At 39.7% G+C, this 21860-nt stretch overlaps 1 long non-coding RNA gene across 1 annotated transcript; it reads left to right on the forward strand.

Annotated features, from left to right (window-relative positions):
- The first annotated feature begins 229 nt into the window (after positions 1-229).
- On the forward strand, positions 230-651 carry LOC309823097. The gene is made up of 3 exons (XR_014296812.1): positions 230-260; positions 407-474; positions 558-651. It is a non-coding gene; the product is annotated as an uncharacterized lncRNA (long non-coding RNA).
- The last annotated feature ends 21209 nt before the right edge of the window (positions 652-21860 follow it).

Raw genomic sequence — 21860 nt, forward strand, 5'->3', positions numbered from 1 at the left:
TCTTTCAAACAATTAGTTTTTCTATTGACTTGTTTATTTGCTCCTGGACCAGAATGCCCACCCCCTCCAGGGTCTGGCACCACTGGGTGTGGAAAATGTCCAAAATTTCACAACAAGTTGTCTATTCTGCAACAGTCAATTTGGCATATTTACATAGTGTTCTAGTGCAGGGCTTTGAAGCTACCAATCATGAATAGCATACTCTCACATTCCTCTTACGTTATTTTCCCAGGAATCTGTGTACCATACCTGTGATGTTGGTAAGGAAATAACTTTAAACATTCAAACTTTCAACAGAAAAGGAACTTAAATTTCTTTCAGTGAATATTTTGGAGTTGTAGAACAGTACGTTGATTTTATTAGTAAATCTGACACAACATTTTTTTTTTTTGTCTGTTTGGTGTAGGGAGGCATGATGTTTTTGAAAAACTTAGACTACACTGAGATATGTGAATTTAAATCAGCAATTTAAAAGTAAGTATTATGACACTTTAATTACATTTTAATGGTAAAACCTTGGAAGTGATGCTGATTTAAGTCAAAATAACTTTTGAAAGTGTTTTTCTTGCCTGCAGCTATCTGGATACCTGACAGGAGGGAAACAGGAAAAGAGAGAGTAAAAAGAGAATGACGTTCTCACCAAGAAAAAAAGTGAGCTGTGCGTTGGGCTTTTTTTGTTTATTCGAATTAAATTTGATAACTGTGATGGAAAGATCTAGGAGTAAAAGGAAACTTTTGGACGTGTCAGCATGCAAGATACTATGTTTACATTTGTTTTACGAAAAAGTCAACATTAAGGATGAAAAATTGATGACAAAGATTGTAACATAATTTCTGTCTGCATGTATGCCCTCTCTCCCGCTGTCATATGATCTTATGTTTAGGTTCTGCTTGAACTCAAAAGAAAGGAAGGAAGGAAGCAAGGAAGGAAGCAAGGGAGGGAGGGAGGAAGGAATGAAGGAAGAAACTGAGAAGTTCAGGAAGATTAGATGCAAACACCAAAATCCCAGAACATTTTTTTCTCAGTATTTCTTCTTCCCAAGGAGAGAGAGGAAAACTACTGAAATATAACTGAAAAAAAATGTTTACTTTGAGAAGCTAACAATAATGAGTTAAAGGCAAAGACATTAAAAAGTTGTACTTAAATATACTGACCTTCTATAAAAAAATAACAAAGGGATGAAATAAGGCCAAGTATGTATGATCTAAAACAAATGGAAATGGATAAATATTACGTTTCTGTTGGAGAGTGCTGTTTTATTTACAGTATTTTTTTTCATTAGTTTCGCTTGGGACTTCCTAATAATGTTTGTAATTTTTTTTCCTAAACTTAAAACTCCAACCACACTAAAATTTTTGCATTTTACAAAGCACTTGCCCCATGGCCCTGAGCCTTTGCACTGACTATTTCTTCTGTGCAGGATGTGCACTCCTCACAATTCCTGCCACACAGAAAACTAGCCAACAAGGAAGTTTCTTCTTCAGATGGAAGAAAAGAGAATACAGATACTGACCTAGGCATAAGAGAATTTTTAATATTATAAAGGTGACAATTCAAATGAGTGGGTTAATTATTTTGTCCACAACTAGTATTGGAAGAATTTGCTAATTATTTGGAAAATAAGTAAACCTAGACCCCTGCCTCATGCCTTATTCAAAACTAGGTTCCAGAGGTTTAGCAGTGTGAAAATGAAAAACAAAACTACAGCTATTAGAATATCATTTATGAAAATAATTTTTCTAAAAATCAGTTACAATGTGGAAATTTATGGGAAAAAGCAAATAACTAATAAACATACAGGATGACAACCTCAATAATGATTAGATAAATGTAAATCAAAATATCTAGTCTATACGAATTATCACTTAGAATGTCTTATAAATCTGTGAGGGGGTGAAAAGAGTCATTCTCAAATGTAGGTGAAATTCTAAATCAGTATAAGGATTTTAAAGGGCAATTAGACAATAACTCAAAATTCCAAATGTGCATACATGTCAACCCAGAAAGTTTAGTTTTGAGGAATCAATCTCATAGATATACTCCTACATGTGTACAAACACACACACACACACAGTCATTGCAGTATCATTTGCTATAACAATGAATAGAGATAACAAAAGTCTGTCAACAGGAGATTGGTTAAAACAATTAGAATTCAGCCATACAACAAAAAATCAGACCACTATTAAAATGAATAAAGTATATCTGTATTGACCAAGTTGGACAAATATTCATGATACACTTTTAAGTCAAAAAAGAATGTTTTAGAACCGTATGCGTTGAATCCCTAGACATACAAATTCAAAAATGAATGCAGTGTTATGAAGGTACATGCGTTGTAATTATACAACCGCATGCTTCAACCTGCATATGAGTCACCTCCTTTTTGAACCTTTCGCAATCTCCCTGTGAATATGATATCCACCTCTTAAATCCATACTTTAAGAATACACCTACAATTCCACTACCATCACACCTTTGTAGTTACTGATCAAATAAAGATTAAAATGTTTTTCAGTGAAAAAAAAAGATACAAACTCATTTACAAAACAGAAATAGTCTCACAGACATATAAAATAAACTTACAGTTACCAAAGGGCAAGGTGCAGGGGGAGGGATAAATTAGGAGGACGGAATTAACATATATATACTACTATATATAAAATAGATAACCAACAAGGACCTACTGTATAACACAGGGAACTATACTCAGTATTTTGTAATAACCTATAAGGGAAAAGAATCTGAAAAAGAATATATATATATATATATATATATGTATATATATATATATCTGAATCACTGCGCTGCACGCCAGAAACTAACACAACATTGTAAATCAACTATACTTCAATAAAAAACAAAAATTTAAAAAAAAAAGGGACAACCAAAAAAAATGTTTTTCAGTGGACATAGGGTGCTGAACTTTCAGAAATATATGCTAACTTGCCACACCCCAAATGCAAAAACCACGCTGGAACTAAAGAAAAAAATCAGAGGCAATTTTCCAACAAATACTTGGAGCCTCAATTGTTTGCTGAGTCTGTCTCCAGACAATACAAGACGCAGAGTTAATACACAAAGGCACGTCCACAGTAGTGACACCCTCCACCAAGATCAGACAGACTCCTGGAGGAGACTGGGGGAATCTTCTCTGCTAGGAAGCCTGCCCCTTGTAAAGGTCTCTCATTTTTAAATTTCTAATCAAGTGGGGGCAGGTGGGAGCCAAAGAAGGAGAGAGTGGGAGCCATTGCTCACATTCCAGCAGCCCACAGCAGGGAAGAGTGGGCAGCTCAAAGAGATGTATCACAGTTATTCACCTAACATCTGCTCCCGTCAACCCATTTGCCAGACAGGGTTTTATAGACAATAAGATTGGATTGAGGAGGGCTGATTAGAAAGTGCATAGTTTAAAGGAAAGACACCCAAACGTAGATGAGTTGAACCAAAGTAACTATTGACATTTAACTAATTTTAAGTAGCATCAATCTCAGATATTAGAACATCTCAATGCTGAAGCATTTTCTAAAAGGACAGAACTATTCAAGATATCTGATATCTTTAAGACCTCTTATGAATTTTTCTTTCCAATTCTCTCTGCAAAAGCCGATGACGGGTCATTAAGGTCACCCTGAAAAAAAACTGTGGTATCTCCTTAGAGATTTTCCTTCAACTTCCAATCCTTTTCTAACCACCATCTCCAAATTCAAATTCAAAATCACTAAGGTATTTACGAGCTTAACAGAATTCAGACCAATCTGGCAAAAAGCTATATTTTGATTAGTGAGAAATAAAGAGAGCTATAAAACCATATATGTTTTAAATATACATTATACGTGTTTGTTGTAATGTAAAACACAGTGTGCAAATAATTGCAGATTGTATCTTATAGTGATGTTACTATATATATATATATTTTTTTTTTTTCTGATAAGCTACACAGAAAAAAAAAGTCTAGGACTTTTCCGGTGGCTCAGTGGTTAAGAATCCACCTGACAATGCAGGGGACATGGGTTCGAGCCCTGGTCTGGGAAGATCCCACATGCCGCGGAGCAACTAAGCCCGTGAGCCACAACTACTGAAACCGGTGCACCACAACTGCTGAAGCCCGTGCGCCACAACTATGGAAGCCCATGCGCCACAACTACTGAAGCCCGCGTGCCTAGAGCCAGTGCTCCGCAACAAGAGAAGCCACCTCAATGAGGAGCCCGCTTGCTGCAACTAGAGAAAGCCTGTGCGCAGCAACGAAGACCCAACGCAGTCAAAAATTAATTAATTAATTATTTTCTTTTCTTAAGAAAGAAAAGAAAAGGAAAAAAATCTAGTCAAGTGAAAACTGGAATAAGGCAGAAAAATCTTTTCTCAAAATCTCTTAGGCATCTTCTAATGCAGTTGTTCTCAAAATGGGGTCCCTGGAAAGCAGCATCAACATTCCCTGGGCACTTGTTAGGAAATCTGAGGGTGGGGGACAGCAATATGGATTGAATGAGCCTTCAGGTGAGTCTGATGACCACTCAAGCTTGAGAAACACCATTCTAATGGTTATGGTCTTGCAGGCTCTGATAAACTCAACTTGGGGTAAGTTCACTCTATGTGTTACTCAAGGTCTTCTTTAATAAGACTTTTTTACATTTGTCATATTGGGCATACTCAGTATTTGAGAAGGAATCACTTGGTCACTCGAGATGCATACATATATTTTAAAATGGATAAGTATTTGATATGAGCCATGATGACAGTGAAATATATAATCTAGTTTTTTCTGATTTATAAATGCTTACATTTAAAGTCTTATAGAAGTATGACAATTGAATCCATTGATTCATGGTTAACAAATCATCTCTATTGAAAATATATATCTACAGTAATTGGGCCTATCCCAGTATATTCCAATAGCTATATCTAAATGAAAACTGGACGCTATCTGTTCTCATTATAAAGGAAAGCAATTGTAATATACCTCTTCCTTGACTCAGTTCTGCTTCTACCACTCTTTCACTCTGTCACAGTAGTCAGATGATTATCTTCCTTGATGGCCTCAAATTATTAATAGCCTTTTATGGAGTGAGCATTTCATTTATGCTACAGATAAAAACTCAGTGCCTTCTTACTTCACGTATATTGGGGAATAATATTCTTCTTCCTCCGCTCATAGCATGGTGTACATTTTCAAAGTCTCCAAACTTTCTAAACCTTCAATGAATTTTATATAAAGCCACAGTATAAAGTCAATGCTCACATTCTTCCTCAAATAATTCAAACAAATTTAATCCATAAGATGAAAGGCATAATAATGTACATGTAAATTATGAGTATTTGCCATTGAGTCTAACCGCATCTGAAATTACAAATAACTTCCCCCCCACCTCGCCCCCCCCCACACATACACCAAAAAAGCCCTCCCCAGGCAACACTGTAGCCTTGATTATGGAAGAAACAATTTGTATTCTATTAGCTCCAAGTACTTTAATAGAAACACTAATTTTATTGTAACTTAATTGAAATGGGTCAGAAGTTCAGATGATTGTATGGAGAAGCAAACAAAAGCAATAAATTAGCAAAAATTTTCTGTAATTACCAGAGTGTATAGAACACCATTAATTTTATTCTTATTTCTGATTTGTCTTAAATCCCCACATTAATACTTCTAAGATGAAGGCCAAGTAATAGGCCATTCTCATAGCTCTCTACGTTTTAACTTGCTGTTTATTATGCCTCTTCAATTTACTCTTTTAATATAACATATATAAAACAAGCCATAAGTATTACAGGCTCTGGGTTAAACCCTTCATTTAGTTCCTGTACATATATGTTATACCTTTAAAGATTCAATTAATCATAATTTTCATATTCAAAATCAAATAATTTAGCCATTAAAATTAGAATTTTCTTTCAGCTAATCTCTCAATTTAAAATGTCAAACTAAAAGTAATATTCATCTTTAGGAAAAGATAACACATATTAAAATGTTCGGCATGATTGGGGATTACATAGAGACTTGAATTCTTCAAGCCCAAAAGGAATAAAAATGATGCCACCATATGAATATGTATCTTATTTTGGGGGGGAGGGGGAGGCAATAAATAATTTTTAAATAGTATTTAATGTCTTTCTTATCAGCCTCACTATGCCTCTGTGTTGGGAGCCAAGAAGTTTTCGCCATTAGAAGATGGCCGACACCCTGCTTCTCTTCCTGATTTATGAGATAGAAGTTCGCGCCTAAAATGAAAGCCCGCGCACGCAGCACCAATGATGATTAGCCAAGTACTTCCCTCATTCTGAATCCCGCCCCCCTTTCTCTGCAGTGTATAAATACAGCTACCGCAGCAATAAAAGTTTGAGGCTTGATCAGGATTCTGTCTTGCCTCCATTCTTTCGCGTCTCCTGCCCTTCCCCCCTTTTTTTCAACCCCCACAGGTTCCTCCTCAGACTCACAAGGATTTGTCCTGCTGGTCGGGACTCCCGGGGACGCCCGGGGCCGTACACAATTGGCGCCCAACGTGGGGCCTGAGGAACGGATCCTGACGGAGGTAGCACGCTTACGAACGCCTGGCCAGGCACCCACTGAGCCGCCGCGAGACTTACTCGAAAGTGCAGCTTGATTAGGTCCCCGGAGGACTGGCCGCCCTTCGGCAGTTGTGACCTGAGGATAAGGTAAGCGGAGCTATAAATATGGGACAGGAATTGAGTTCCCATGAACTCTTTCTTCAGGGGATCGAGGATTCCCTCAAGATGCGGAAGATTAAGGCTAGAAAAAAAGATTTGCGTGAATTTTTTATGTTCTTGTCTGATGTTTGCCCATGGTTCCCACAGGAAGGGACAATAGATAAAAAATGCTGGAATCGTGTAGGAAATTGTTTAAATGATTATTATCAAACCTTTGGGCCTTCTAAAGTGCCTGTGACTGCATTTTCGTATTGGAATTTAATTAGGGAGATTCTCATGGGTCATTTTTTTGACCCCGATGTCCAAAAGGTTGTAGAGACCGGGGAAACAATTCTTAAAGCAGCCTCTCGTCTCCATTCAGCTTGTCCATCCGTTACCATTGATATGGGTTCAAATGAAGAGTTCCCAAAAATTCCAGAAACCGGTCATCATTATCCCACAGATGATAAAGTTATCCCAAAGATTTATCCTTCCCTTACTGCTATTAAGGGTGATCCCAATGATGACCAGCTTTCCCCCCAAGATCAGGAAACTCTGGATGAGCAGGCTGCTCGTTATCATCGCAATGATGATCCCTGGGGATTCCCCCTTTTGAAGCCTCCACCATCTTATAATACTCCTCATCAGATGCCTGCCTTTAGCGCCCCTGCTCCCATTGCCCCCCTGACTGATCCCCTTCGACAGGCTAAGATGGCCTTAACCCAGGAAATTTCCTCTTTGAGAGATGTTTTACAACAAAAACGGGAACGCTTGGATCTCCTAAAGGAGCTTAAGGCCCTTGAGGTGGAGCTTACTTCTTTTAATGTCTCGAACGGTCCCAATAAACCCCCGCTTCGACAAAAACCAGGATCCATTAAGTTAGCCTTCCCTGTTACTCGCAGTCAAAATTTACCCACTCAAGGTGAAATTCAAGCTGAAGATAGTGAGGAAGGGGAAGAGGAAGAGGGAGAAGAATCTCCTGAACCTGATGAGGGACCAGATATTCATAATTCTTCTGGGGGCGGCCCTTTTGAACATAAATATCGCCGCCTCAATTTAAAACATATAAAAGATTTAAAATCTGCTGTCAATAATTATGGGCCCACAGCCCCTTATACATTGGCAATCTTGGAGGGATTAAGTGATCGCTGGCTGACCCCAAATGATTGGCTTACCCTGGCTCGGGCCACCCTTTCTGGGGGAGATTTTGTTTTATGGCGCACTGAATTTGCAGAAAATTGTAGAGAAACTGCCCAAAGAAATGCTGAAAACAGAACTTCCCGATCATGGACCCGAGATAAATTACTTGGCCGTCCCCCCTATGAATCCAATGAGTCTCAGGCTGCTTTTCCCCCTGGTTTGTTGGCTCAAATACAAAATGCTGGCCTTAAGGCCTGGCGCCGTCTTCCGCCTAAGGGTTCGCCCACAACTTCCTTGGCAAAAATTCGCCAGGGACCAGAAGAGCCTTATTGTGAGTTTATTAGCCGCCTCACGGACGCCGCCGAGCGTGTAGTGGGTGATAGTGAAACTGATAATGCCTTTTTTAAACATTTAGCTGATAAAAATGCCCGCCTGATGTGCACCGTAACCTCTGATTCTGTTTCTCAAGCTACTCAATTTCATCAGCTACATCATGTTAATGCACATACTCTTCGCTTAATGTTTAAGCTTACTCGAGAACAATCAAGACAAATTGTAAAAAATTGTCCAGGGTGCGTTACATTTTTACCTCTTCCACATCTTGGGGTAAACCCAAGAGGTCTATTACCTAATGAAATCTGGCAGATGGATGTTACCCATCTTGCTGAATTTGGAAAATTAAAATTTATTCATGTGTCCATTGATACCTTTAGCGGCTTTATATATGCCTCCCTTCAGGGAAGAGAAGCCACAAAAAACATTATTTCACATGTGCTCCAATGTTTTACAGTTTTAGGCAAGCCTCAAATAATTAAAACAGATAATGGGCCTGGGTATACCTCCCAGGCTTTCCAAGATTTTTGCACCCGGCTTCAAATAAAACATCTTACGGGAATTCCATATAACCCCCAGGGTCAAGGCATAGTAGAAAGAGCCCATCAAACCCTTAAAAATACCATTTCCAAGCTTAAAAATAATGATTTAACTGCTACAAAAAATTCCCCAAAAAATATTCTTAGTCATGCCCTGTTTGTAATTAATTTTTTACAATTAGATAATAATGGTAGATCTGCCGCCGATCGCCTTTGGCATCAAGAAACTAAAAATCAATATGCACAAGTTATGTGGAAAGACCCTTTGACCTTTAAATGGCATGGACCCGATCCACTCCTCATCTGGGGGAGGGGATCCGCATGTGTATATAATACCAAAGAAGGTGGAGCACGCTGGTTGCCTGAGCGCCTTATTAAACCTATAAGTTCTATAAAGTAATAAATTTTATCCAGGGCCCTTTTCCCTGAGATTGTATTTCTTTTTCTTTTTCAGAAAAAGATGGAGACCCTCCTAATATTGAAAGAGCGGCAGAGACGACATGAGTTATCCGTTGTGACCCTGATCCTGTCATCTTTGCTGATTGTTGGACAGGCTGAAAGCACTCCCCACTTGCCTCAAAATTTAACCTGATACATTACCATCGCCTCGCCATTACAGAAGCAGAACCAAAGGATGATTCTGGCTGCCCCTCCACTGGAGCGGCATGAAACAGAGACATGCCTACCCCCCTCTTTGATGGAGGGTATGGGTACCGAGTTGAGTGTGGCAGCAAAGCATGCACAAGGGAAAACGTGTATATATGTATATACAAGGTAATCTCTGTTATTCCCTGTGAGTATACCTGAATTATGATAGAGGTTGGTATCTAAACATTGTTTTTGGCTTTTAGTAGCTAAGATTATCTTTGGCTCTGCCTCTCCTCCCCAAAAGATACCAAGAGCCGATGAGTGTGGACACACATACCTTGTCCACGGGAGGATTCAGGTCACTACTCCCTCACTCGGTTAATGCCCACCTCCTTAAAAGAAATAAAAAGGGAGGAAATGTTGGGAGCCAAGAAGTTTTCGCCATTAGAAGATGGCCGACACCCTGCTTCTCTTCCTGATTTATGAGATAGAAGTTCGCGCCTAAAATGAAAGCCCGCGCACGCAGCACCAATGATGATTAGCCAAGTACTTCCCTCATTCTGAATCCCGCCCCCCTTTCTCTGCAGTGTATAAATACAGCTACCGCAGCAATAAAAGTTTGAGGCTTGATCAGGATTCTGTCTTGCCTCCATTCTTTCGCGTCTCCTGCCCTTCCCCCCTTTTTTTCAACCCCCACAGGTTCCTCCTCAGACTCACAAGGATTTGTCCTGCTGGTCGGGACTCCCGGGGACGCCCGGGGCCGTACACACCTCTGCCTCTTTTTCATTCAGCATTGCTGGTGCTGAAAATTGGTAGCAGTAAAAAGGTAAAGGTGCCTTTGCAATTTGTTTCTCCTCTCCACTCCTCCTTGCCCCTGAGCCTGACATAAGTTGCAGTTGTCACCAGCAGCTCAGGTAGCAGACAGAAACCCCAGCCTGTTCTGAGACCTTGCCAAGAGCAGCAATTGTTCAGCCCCAGTGGGTGCAGGAGTGCGCCTGGCACTTCCATCAGAACATTCTGAGTCCAAAGACAAACCTCTATTAATGACGCCTACTAATGATCTTTACATTTTAATTAGAAATGCTTGAGTTAAGATCACTCGCTGAAACCTTAATGAGCAAAGGAAGGCTTACCTCCTGTTCCTCTGCTTTTCAACTACAAGAAAAAGCAATAAGCTGACCTGAATCAGGTCAGAGCAAATATCAAGAAAACTCATTAGAAATCTGTGATTTAGTCCAAGCTGGAAATACCAGATATTTTCACTTCAAAGTCAAGAAAACATGAGGTTAGCAAAGGGAAAGATCCACAGAGGTCTCTTCTCCCTTTCTCTTTTCTTTTTCCACTTGCACACCCATACATTTTTATTTGACTTTACCATAGCCAATCCCTTCAATATGCAGAAACCAAAAGCCACATGCCTATATCAATGTCTAAAGGCTATATCAAGTTTGAATATTTTCCTAAGCAATTTGAGGGTTTTCTTTTGTCTAAAAGCACTAAGTATTATACTGAATGAACTCAGATTTATATCTAGATTATTGTAATAACAGAAAAGTAGATTTAATACTATTGGAAAATGTTTTTGGAAAGTTTCCTTTAAACTGAAGACTGATGTGTTCCTTTCTTGAAAACAGAGACAAGTTATAGGTAGGTTGTTTTTTTTTTTTTTTTTTTTTTTTTTTTTTTTTTTGCGGTACGCGGGCCTCTCACTGTTGTGGCCTCTCCCGTTGCGGAGCACAGGCTCCGGACGCGCAGCCTCAGCGGCCATGGCTCACGGGCCCAGCAGCACCACGGCATTTGAGATCTTCCCGGACCGGGGCACGAACCCACGTCCCCTGCATCAGCAGGCGGACTCTCAACCACTGCACCACCAGGCAAGCCCTATAGGTAGTTTTAAAGTTGATTTTATTGGGGAAAAAGTTCTATGAGGTTCTGCTTTCCCACTCCCAATGACTTCTAAAGCATCATCATCACCATGGAAGCTTGCAGACTTATAAATAAGTCCTCAAATATGGAGGAGAAAGCATCACAACTAGACTCCGTTCCAGGGAATGGCTTTGAGCCTCTCCACTGAAAAAAGAGTAGAGGTGAGTGGTCTCTCTCAGCGATTTCACTTCTCTATGTAATTTCAACTCAGATTTTGTCTCAACTTTCCTTCCTCAAATTTGTGGAGCAGGGTTTCCTGAAGTGAGGTTTCCAGGCATCTGGTGGTCCACAGTTGTCAATCAAGTGGTCTCAGATAACATGTAAGCTTTAAAAGAAAAAGCAAGGAAATGATTATGCTAACAAGCATTTCAGAACCTTATGAGGTGAAATGTGAAATGATTTGATTTTCACAGAAGTCTTGTCACATGTCCGATAATTATCACATTTTAAAAAGTTGTCCTGGGTACTGTGAGTGTGCTGATCAATTCTTCTTGACCATGCTTCAGTTAACAGAGTGTATTTTTGCCTCAGCTAATGAATTTTCCCATCTTTTGTGATATATTTTTCATAATTGTGAATTTAATATTTTCTGTTGTAAGTATCATGCTGAGTTAATGCCCGTGTGAAAACTTAGATCAACGGCTTGAAAAGGGTTCAATGATGCGTGAAAGTAATAATGACAATAATAATAATTTCTACAACTCAGAAGGTCATACAAATAAAAAGAGAATGGAACTCCATGGCAAATATGGAATATGAATTTGTATATATTCACGTATGTGAATCTGCTGGCTTTCCATAAGGAGATGAAAAAGAAAGCAATTATCTGGAAATGGTTGTTTTGAAGGAAGAGCAAAACTATTGGAATCCAGCCCAATTCTATTTTCTATTTTGAAACATTTCCCAAATAATGACATAACACATAAAAGCTTCATTTCTAAAGATAACAAAGTGACTTCTTATGGAAACAACTTGAGTTAACATAGGACAAATATTTAATAATGCTTTTCAATATAAAATTAATTTTGTTACCTGGCCAGAATGGGACTAAAACCAGAGTGTTATCATTGACAGTGATTCTCCTCATAAGCCCAGATCGTTCGTTCTAATAGCACATTTAAGTCTCGCTAGCCTAAAACGCTTCCCATTTAAATTAAATGTTTTCTATTTAAGGTCATTGTGTCATCTACAGATAATGACAGTTGCCTCTTACTCTCCAACAGTTCCTCTTTCTTTTTTCTTATCAAATTTATTGTTTGGGCTTAATCCTCTAGCAGTGTTGAAGACTTGCAGTAAACGTTAGCATCTTTGTCTTATTCCTGACTTTAAGAAGTCTTCAATAGTTACACCAGTTTCTCTGACACTTGCTGTGGATAGCTGATGGAAATCCATTAGCACATTAAGGAACTTCTCTTCTGTTCCAAGTGAAGAGTTTTTAATATTAACTGGTATTAGATTTTATTAATTGTTTTGGAAGGGCAACAGTTAAGATAATTATATGGTATTTTCCCCCTGTAATCTCTCTCTAGAGAGAATTACATTAGACCTCCTAATGAAAAATCTAAATTCCTAAGACAATCCTTACTTAGTCATACCTTCAATACTCTGCTGCAATTTTGAAGTTTTTTTTGTTTTGTTTTGTTTTGTTTTGTTTTTTGCGGTACTCGGGCCTCTCACTGTTGTGGCCTCTCCCGTTGCGGAGCACAGGCTCCGGATGTGCAGGCTCAGCGGCCATGGCTCACGGGCCCCGCCGCTCCGTGGCATGTGGGATCCTCCCGGACCGCGGCACGAACCGGTGTCCCCTGCATTGGCAGGTGGACTCTCAACCATTGCACCACCAGGGAAGCCCTGAAGTTTTGCATCTATGTTTATAATTAGAATACTACTAGAAGTTTGCCATTCTTTTTTGTATTAAAATCATTCTGTTTTGGTATCACTCTAACCTTAGCCTTTGAAAATTAGTTAGATAGCTTTCTACCTTTTTTAATCATCTGAAAGAATTTCTAAAACATGAGAATTAGCTCTTCCTTTAAATTTTTATGAAACAGAGTAAACCATCGGGCACTAGGTCTTCCTTTGAGGGAGACTTCTGACTACATTTGCCATTTCTTCTGTGGTTGTTGATGGTTCTAAAGTCTTCTACTTCTTTTTGAGTCATTGTTATTAATTTGTATCTTCTTAGAAAAATAATTTTGTCTCTTAGAATTGCAAATGTACTTAGTCTCTAAATGGCATTTTCTTCATCTCCACAGCTCTAGTTAATAGCCCTATTTCTTCTTCTCTATTACTATATTATCATTCATGTTATTTTCTCACTTGATCACAGTAGCAAATGTTTGTCAATTTTGCTGTCTATTGCTTTTATTAATAAGACTTTTAATCTATATATATGCCAACTTTCATCTGCATTAATTCCTTCTTCATATTTTATTAGTCATTCACTTATATATCTAGTATGTGAGTATTGGGACATAATTTCAGTTTGTCCAACTGATAATGGTATTCACTGATCACTTGATGAACATGGGACCTAAATATCCTGTTTCTTATCAAGCTTTTAATTTATTTTTTTAATTGTATCATCATGGACTCATGGTTTCCTATTTGGCCAATGAGTTATAATTCATTAAAATCATTAGTTATTTTGATACACAAATTGTACTTGGTTTGGTTACTGGGAACCCATCCAAGAAGACTTCTGAGTTCTGTCTTCTGCCACAGATGACTCAGGCTTATCAAACTTCTCCTGCCCCATCCCTGAGAGCAGTATTTCTCAAAGGAGCCCTGGATCCTTTTTGTGGAGAATAGTTGTTCCAGAGCCCTCTCAGTGGACACAGCTAGGGAAGTTATGTGTGTATACACTTAACACGTTCACAGACACACACATACATCAATGTTCAGTGTGTTTACAAACACATAACTATATTTAATTCTACAGTTACCTATCTTTATTGATCTATACTAAAGGCCATGAATTCACACCAATACTGTTGAATCCAATCTACAGAGTTCATTCCAGTTTCCTTCCTTGCTATATCTGTAACGCCTCTTCCAACCATGAGAAACTGGTTCTCATTATCTTTAGAATATTTATTTGATCAATTTCTCCATATATATGGCCAATATCTCATTTCTGGTTATTCCCCATCAAAGACTCAAAAGCCAGCTTGGATGTCCTCCTCAGCCCACTCGGGTTCCTGATGGCAGCTGCCCCTGTCCGTGGACACCTCCTCAACTTGCTCAGACTCTGACATGCTACACAAGACCACCCATCCACGTGAATTTCTCTCTCACCCTGCTCAGGTTCTAAGGGAACCATGCTGGGCCACCCTCAGATGTAGGCGCCCGTTTCACCCTGTGAGACCTCTGACTGCCAGCCCACTCTGGGTCCCCCTGGCTCCCCACTCCCAATGACATGGACACCTTTATCAACCCCATCTGAATTATTTAGGGAGAAAAGGGAAACAGGAAGAGAAAAAAAACTGTATTCTGTGCTACACTGAGCTCTCCTCAGTATTATTAAAAACCCAGGAAAACTTTTTACAAGGATAAGTATTTGTTCATATAGATCAATCAACAAACATTTATTGAACACCTTCTGTGGGCTCAGCTGAGGCATTAGAAGTATGAAAAAGGTTCCTGTCTTGCAGCTACTTGAAATTAGATGGGAAACTAAACAAAGAGTAGGATAATAATGGTTCCCTATATTTTCCATAACAGCAGAAACACAAAAAAGGAAACTATATAACTATTAGATTGTCAAATTGTCATAATATATCTTTGCTTTGAGGTAACCTTTCCACGCCTTGACATCTAATACCTTTCCTTCCAACACCATTGAAGCTCCCTTAGCCCTAAGCTTTTTATTAATGCTTCAGAATGGCTGTAGGTAAGTTTTCTTCTGTTAAACTACTGGAGCAGACACTATTATTGTGTTGGTAGCTCTGTCATCAGAACTAAAGCATAATAATGAAAGTCACAGTATAATGTAAAAAAAAAATCATCACTTAAGGAAAAAGGAAAAGAAGAAAGATGTTTACAGAGTAATTCTTAAAATGTGCTCGCTCTAGGTTGGTCTGACTCAGATACACAAATTATATTTTAAACATCATGTTCATAAAGGTCTACATTTCATGTGAAACGTGTAAAGCGTAAAGCGTGGCTCCATGTTCTGGCTGGGAGTGTGGAGGAGGTTGTGTCTGTAGAGCCGAGCAGTATCTACAGAGTTAAAAACAGAACAAGGACCCGTAGGGAGAGGAGAAGGCAAGGAGCCAATGGTGACAAAGGAAGACAGCAGTCCTTCTGGGAGGCCCCGGAGGAGTGCAGGGAAAAGGAAGTAGCTGCTGCCAATCGCTACCGTCACCACAACTATCATCATTTTTGATGGTTCAAAGGGATATCGTTTGTGTTTGGTTCTACATGGATTTAAAAAAAAAGTGATTACAGTGGCTGAGAGGACAGTGTCACAGCTGAAGGCCAGATACTGACTAATGTCCACAGCAAGCAATGACAACTATTATTAAAATCCTTAATTGCTGTTCCCGATACTGCTTTTCTCAAGGTACATGTGCAGAAACAATTATGGAAGCGATTATTCGTGCCTTTAAATTTCACAGGTGTGTTTGAACTTCACTGTCTGGCTTCCTACAGGAGTGAGTGAGACTCAGTACTTCTAAGTAATGTCACTGATGATCAAGGCCCAGCCTTCATTAAGATACGAAATATTTCCCTCCCTAACCTAGAAGGAAATGAAAGCTGATTCCTTAACATTCCAGACGTCTTTTCCTGCAACAGACAAAAGCCTCCACAGGGTCCTCACTTACCGCAAATGTGGTTGGTCCTACATTCGTTAAATGAGATCTTTGTGAATGTTGCCTGGGCTCTGCCCTCTTCTCTAAAACTCCTCTCCAGCAGTCAACCTCTGGGACCCTGCCCCTTTTGCCCAAATCATTCCATTAAGGTAAATACTGACCTGAGCTGGATTAATGAGATCCTCCTTCCTGTGAGTTTACTGTTAAGACTCAGGGACTCCTGTCACTTACCTGATGAAACTGAATTTTTAAGGACATATAAATGTGGTGACTGGGGAGACGTGTCTCATGTTGGTACTTGTAGTCCTTGCATGAAGAAGCAGAGAAAAGTGATCTACAAACAGACTAGAAGGTGAAGCAGATGGGCCGAGAAAAATAGAGACAATCAAGGGAGAAGTGGAGGAACCTGTGTCTCGGACCTTTCAGCTCTGGATCCACCATCTGCCCTTCCATTTGGTAAAATTCCACTGGTTCCTTACAAACATCCCCTACCTTTACCCTGCCTTTTACTTAAATTGGCCTGGATTGGACAGAGTTGGGGAAAACTTTTGTTCTGTGAATGGTGTATCTGTCAGTGCTTTACAAGTCTTACCTCTGACTCTGTGACCCTTTGTTTTAACTGGTGGCAGAATGTACGTGGACATACCACTGACATGTTTTATATACCTGGAGGTGGCTACCAATAGGTTACAGAACACCCAGGATCATAGACTCATTTGGTAAGGCTGCCTTTCCACCCAAATTCAATCCTATCAGTCCTGGAGCAGGTGGTCCAAGGAGCAGGGGCCCTAGCTTGGGAAGTTCTATCAACAGCTCAGAATATCTCCACTAGAGATTTCAATGTTTGTTTCTTGTACGGGTCCTGAAAAGCCCAGCTGACCTTATTAATGCTATGGACTATGCTAATGAATTCATCTGGGCCCTCGAAGAATTGCCATAACAACAACTGTTTTATTATGTCAGAGACACTGCAAAGGCTTTTAATGTTCCCTTACAGTAAATGTACAAGAGATTGCCTTAATTAAGCTAAACTTCCTAGCTTTCTTTTTCCCTGCCTGCTTTTATTATTTGGCTCTTATTTTTTCATTTGGGTTTTCATGTTTCTTTGTTGTTTTGTCTAGTTTTTATTATTTGTTTTATTGTTGTTTGTTTTGTTCTGTTTAGTTTTATTGTTTCTGTATCTTCTATGGTGAATGTACTCTTGAATAAAAGAAAAAAAACCAAAAAATTATTTTCAGATTCATCTACTTTACTAATATATCATCCAGAGATATGGAGACACCATGAAATGAATCATCACTCAGACCCAAAGCCCCTGGACCCTTTCCTACAAGGTTAACAATACCACATGCTCCATGCTCCAGGGCCTCTTTCAGGGCCTTCTATTTATGTTTACAATTACTGAGCATTTACCCTCCCTGAAGGAAACAAAAGTAAAGAAGAAACATTTCTTTCACTTAAGGAATTTACAGTCAGTGGGGAAGGTAGACATGAACTCAGTTAACAGGAATATAAGTAAGAAAAGTCCATTAACGGATGAATGGACAAAGAAGACGTGGTATATATGTACAGTGGAATATTACTCAGCCCTAAGAAAGAACAAAATAATGCCATTTGCAGCAACATGCAGGGACCTAGGGATTATCATACAAAGTGAAGTAAGTCAGACGGAGAAAGACAAATATCATATGATATCCCTTATATGTGGAATCTAGAAAAAGATGATACAAATGAACTTATTTACGAAACAGAAACAGACCCACAGACATAGAAAACACACTTATGGTTACCAAAGGGGAAACTGGGGGAGGATAAGTTAGGAGTTTGGGATTAATAGATACACACACTACGATATGTAAAATAGATAACCAACAAGGACCTACTGTATAGCACAGGGAACTATACTCAATATCTTGTAATAACCTATAAAGGAAAAGCATCTGAAAAAGAATATGTATATATGTGTATGTATAACTGAATGACTTCACTGTACAACTGAAACTAACACAACATTGTAAATCAACTATACTTCGATTAAAAAAAAAAGAGTATAAGTAGGCTCTAGGAAGGTAAATACACTTGCAGGATAAGATAGAGGACAAAATTGTCTATAAAGGAAGAATAGATTGAGAGAAACCAAGAGGATATCAGATGTCCCAGACCAAAGGGCCACCCTGAGCAAAGGGGCAGGTCCCTAAAGATTTGTCTTTTGTTTGTGAAACAGTGAAGAGCCAATCAGGAAAATCTTGATTTGTTAGAATTTTTTAGAAGCTTGATCCATTTGGAAAGCAATATTTTTAAGTTCAGACATAAGATATATCAGATAATACACATTTCATTCATAAGGCTAAGTTTTATCATGTCAAATGCTGCTTAAGTAAAAAATAATCTAAAGACAAGGAATAAAATGAGGAAACTTGAGCTGGGACTGATGGGAATAGAGGCAGAGAAAACATATTATGGGCCTAAGCACGGAAACCCATTGTTACTGTTGCTGTTTTTGGGAGTCCATCGTGGACGCAACCACGAGTTGAACAGTCTCATGTTCTTTCACCGGAGCCAGCCAGTTAACAACATGTTTTTTAAAAACAATCTATTATTGTATCCCTTACAAATCTGTGCTTGAGATTTTTTTTTTTTTTTTTTTTTTTTTGCGGTACGCGGGCCTCTCACTGTTGTGGCCTCTCCCATTGCGGAGCACAGGCTCCGGACGCGCAGGCTCAGCGGCCATGCCTCCCGGGCCCAGCCGCTCTGCAACATGTGGGATCTTGCCGGATGGGGGCACGAACCCGCGTCCCCTGCATCAGCAGGCAGACTCTCAACCACTGCGCCACCAGGGAAGTCCTGTGCTTAAGATCAGATGTTTCCAAGGTAACTGACCTCCTCTTGCCAGATGGTCAGTCTATGTCTACGCTGGCATCATACTATGATTCTTTACTTTTGGCGTCACACACCACCATGAACTTCCTTTGGTAGAGCAGAGCATGTATAAATTTTTAGTGCCAGAAGTGATGTTGGTGTTACCACGTCCTTATTTTCACTAATACTTTATGGTAACTGTACATAACTGAAGGATTAATGTTATAAAATCATCTGCTAGTTTTCTGTCTAAGACTCTTTGTTTTTTATAAACTAGATATTAAAACACTTTTTTCTATCACCTAGAAATGGTTCTTGATCCAACATGAAACAAATTAACTTAAAAATAGGTTATAGTTCTTACCCCAAAAGCTACTTTTCCCTTTTTCCCAGAGGATTTATATTTAGCAAACTACATTTCTTCTTGTCAGTGTGTGACAACATGCTACAAGAAGACACATAACTAAAACTGTCAAAACTAAGCTACTGATGGCACATTTGTATGACAGGGCAAATCTAGGTTGATGTACTGTGATGACAAAAGCAACCCAAAGGGCCATGGGGCAGCTATTCTAACACCCAAAGTTTGGCATCTTACAGAAGAACAAGGCAATCCGTACATGTCAAGATGAACACATGATGTAAAGGGAGATTATGTTATGGTCTTACATTTCAATTTTTCACATATATTTACTTAAAGGATATCTTATAATAATAAATAAGGTAAGAAATGGTGGAGCAGTGAGAGGTGAGCAGAGCAGAATCCCCCAGTCAAACAACTGGAAAGACTAGATATTAAATTCAGTGCAAAGGCATTTGCTTTTCAGTCATTTCACACAGTCTTCCAAGGGCTTCTCTCCCACTGCAGCCACAGAGAGCAGAAGGGAAATCAGTTCGTGTTCAAGCAAGCTCCAGGAGTTCCCTATTTAGTTCTTATCATTTATTTTGTTTGGGGCACTGTGGTGAAACAACAAGCATCATCTTATCTACTGGAAATCAGTGTCACTTTCCCCCCTTCTTAGCACCATCAATTGTGCATCTGCCTTTGATCTTCTCTCTTAATATTCTTCAGCAGGAGACTTCAGGGAAATTGATTACTAAAATGTTTGAGGGCAGATATGAAGAATTACCAGCTCTTCCCGAGAATTCACGTGGTGACACATTTACGATGCACCCTTATGGAGAAGAAGCTTCTATCCAGCCACGCAGAGACTGGAACAAGATGGAAACATAACCTCATAACAACGTCCTGCGAGGCCCACTGTCCTCCTGCTAGCTGGGCCGTTCCCTTCTCCTGTGGAGGAAGAAAACAACTGGGGGGTAGGGACGCTTCTGGACTCCTGTCGAGGGCCTGACTCCAATGGACCAGGGAAGTGGGCTCTGCCCACTGTCAAGTGTGCTCTCAGTGTCCCTAGGCTGTATGGGCATCTCCCACCCACGATTCTTCACCTCAAAGACTCTCCAGGCATAAATAAAAAAAATATTCCACCCACAATCTATTATTCACAGGCCTGGGCCTTCTCCAAGTTTATCACTGGAGGCACCAGATGCTCACTTAATCCCCCTATCTCTGAGCTCTTCCATAGACAGTAAAGGGGTTGAAGAGCAAATTGCATTAAGTATATAATCATCACATTAATGACAACCAACAGTCAGACTTCCAGCCACTCAACTACTGGAAACAGCCTCAAACATGTATTAAACAAGAAGAGATCTCTAGGGCTTCCCTGGTGGTGCAGTGGTTGAGAGCCCGCCTGCCGATGCAGGGGACACGGGTTCGTGCCCCGGTCCGGGAAGATCCCACATGCCGCAGAGCGGCTGGGCCCGTGAGCCATGGCTGCTGAGCCTGCGCGTCCGGAGCCTGTGCTCCGCAACGGGAGAGGCCACAGCAGTGAGAGGCCCGCGTACAGCTAAAAAAAAAAAAAAATCTCTAAATGACAAGGAAAAACTTATTCCCTTTCTATTTGGAAGGGGCAGGGGAGCTTTAATAAACATTCCTTTGACCAGAAGTTTTATTTTTAACTTTTTATTTTATATCGGCGTATAGGTGATTAACAATAATGCTGTGTTAGTTTCAGGTGTTCAGCAAAGTGATTCAGCTACACATATACATGCATCTATTCTTTTTCAAATTCTTTTCCCATTTAGGTTGTTACATAATACTGAGCAGAGTTCCCTGTGCTATACAGTAGGTGCTTGTTGGTTATCCATTTTAAATATAGCAGTGTGTACATGTCAATCCCAAACTTCCCAACTATCCCTTCCCCCTACCTTTCCCCCCTGGTAACCATAAATTCATTCTCTAAGTCTGTGAGTCTGTTTCTGTTCTGTAAATAAGTTCCGCATATAAGCGATACCATAAGATATTCGTTGCTCAGAAGCTATTGATTTAGTATTGTACATAAAATTAAGGTTATTGGTTTAATAAGTTAGATTATGTTTACTCTGAGCATCCCCACTCTACCCTAACAAACGGGAGCACACAGGAAAAATGGCAAAGGTTGATTGAAGCAAAACCAACTGAAGCAGGAAGAAACAGCTGAGATGTAGAGAGGAAAGAGGATAAACACCCCAGCTTACTAGAAAGAGTGTAAGGTCTGAACCAGACTTTTTGGGTTTAAATCTGGCTTGGCTACTGACTGCTTGGTGAATTGAACAAGGCTCTTAACTTCTCTGTGACTCAGTTTACCCAGCTATAAAGTGGGGATAACAGTTGTTTTGAATGAGTTTAAATGAGTTAGTTCCTGTGAAGTGCACAGAACTGTATTTGGTACAGAGTAAGACCTCAGAGTCTGTGACTGTTAGGTGTTAGTGAAGGTGGTATTAGGAAAGCATAGCAGTTAGAAGTATTTGAAAGGCTCTTACACAACAGGATAGACCCAGAGGGGATCACTCTGTTGTAGTCTTTTTTTAAAAAAATTAATTAATTAATTTATGGCTGCGTTGGGTCCTCGTTGCTGCGCGTGGGCTTTCTCTGGTTGCAGCGAGCGGGGGCGACTCTTCATTGTGGTGCGCGGG

Source organism: Grampus griseus, assembly GCF_964374135.1.
Source record: "Grampus griseus genome assembly, chromosome: 5".
Lineage (NCBI taxonomy): Eukaryota > Metazoa > Chordata > Mammalia > Artiodactyla > Delphinidae > Grampus > Grampus griseus.